This window comes from Bison bison, unplaced genomic scaffold (assembly GCF_000754665.1).
Source record: "Bison bison bison isolate TAMUID 2011002044 unplaced genomic scaffold, Bison_UMD1.0 scf7180017864181, whole genome shotgun sequence".
Classification (NCBI taxonomy): Eukaryota; Metazoa; Chordata; class Mammalia; order Artiodactyla; family Bovidae; genus Bison; species Bison bison.
The window spans coordinates 2,266,308-2,267,936 of record NW_011494753.1 but is presented as its reverse complement, the minus strand read 5'-3'; the positions used below and the strand labels follow the sequence as shown (position 1 = coordinate 2,267,936).

The 1,629-nt window shown below is 37.3% G+C and overlaps 1 protein-coding gene across 2 annotated transcripts in view; it reads left to right on the top strand.

The window, feature by feature from the left end:
* Nucleotides 1-1,629, top strand: part of MCEE (methylmalonyl CoA epimerase) — a 9,982-nt gene that overhangs the window by 262 nt on the left and 8,091 nt on the right. The gene's annotated exons all lie outside the window — the stretch shown is intronic.

The window sequence follows — 1,629 nt, the reverse complement described above, 5'->3', positions numbered from 1 at the left end:
GCTGCAGTCCATGGGGTGGCAAAAGAGTCACACACGACTGAGCACATATATACTACCCCCTTGATCCACACCCACAATCCAAATTATCTCTAATGTCTAAAGAGGTGGCATCTATAATGACTTCATGGTGTATAAGATGACAGTATTTTCATCAACCTTACCAAATTATTTTTCCTGATAGCTTTCCAGTTCACCTGTTTGGTTTTTCTAGTTCTCTCTCCAAATATGAAAGCTTTCATTTCAGTTTTCTCATCTCTTATTAGTGTTTTCTTTCATAGTTGCCCTGGCTGAGTAACACTTCTATAAGAATCTTAAGTAACAGTGGAAATAGTAATAGTGGTAATGGAAATAAGTCTTATTCTTGATTTTAAAGGGATGTTTCTAGAATTCTACCATTAAGCAGGATGGCAGATTTTGGCTAGATACGCTTATATTTTGCTAGAAATGAAAAAAAAATTAGGAATGAATATTGAATTTTACTAAATGTATATGGAGGTGACTATGTGATTTTTCTCCTTAACCTAACTTGATTTCCTAATCCTGAATCAAGAGGATGAGGCCTACACAGCTGTGGTAGCGTTACTCTTTCATTGCACTATTTTGCATTTCCACATCACTATTCACAAGTGAGACTATGCATGTTTCAATGTTACCTGTCAGGTTGGGGTATTCGTGTAATCATTCGTGTCTTCACAAGAAGACAATTTGGAAGCTTTACTCTTCATATGTGGGAACTGATCAAACAGTACTAAATTATACACTTCCTGAAGGCCTGATACAATTCCCCAGTAAACTAAACCCACTTGCAATGTAGGGAGGGAAGGTCACTAACCCAAGGACAAGTTTCTTATTTTCTTTCACTTTTTTTTCCTTAAAGACTTTCTCTTCAGGGAACAATGCGATAATAATACATTTAACTCAGATTTTCTTTTTAAAATAATGCTCTTGATATCCTTGGTATCTTTGGTTATTTACTTATTCTCATTTCAAGTTGTGTGATATAATTTTAAGACATTTTAAGATAAAGCCCAATGTCTGGAGCCAGGCTATATCTATTATTTTCAAACAACATTTTGTTTGTCTGACAGCATGTCATAAGGAAATAATTTTTATCAACTTTGGAAAATGTGTTTGAATGTATTAATTAGAATTCCGGCTGCATGGCACCTCACTGCTGCTGCTGCTGCTAAGTCACGTCAGTCATGTCCGACTCTGTGCGACCTAATGGACTGCAGCCTACCAGGCTCTTCCATCCATGGGATTTTCCAGGGAAGAGTACTGGAGTGGGTTGCCATTGCCTTCTCCAACGGCACCTCACAGATACAAGCAGTTGAAGCGATTACCAGGAGAGGCTCATAGGACAGCCAGTTAGGAAAAAACCTGTCTCAGATATAAAGACAGCAAGGACAGAGAAACAAGTTTTACACATGGACTCCATACTGAAAGCCACAGGTTGGGAAATGCAGCACTGAATTTTGTAAATTGCCTGCTTCCCACACGGTTATTTCTATGCACTGCCACAGAGAGAAACAAGATTTTTTTTTTTAAAGGATAATTAGGTGTACCATCAAAAAAAAAAAAAAAAAAAAAAAAAAGCCTACTCGACATACACACACACACACACAACAA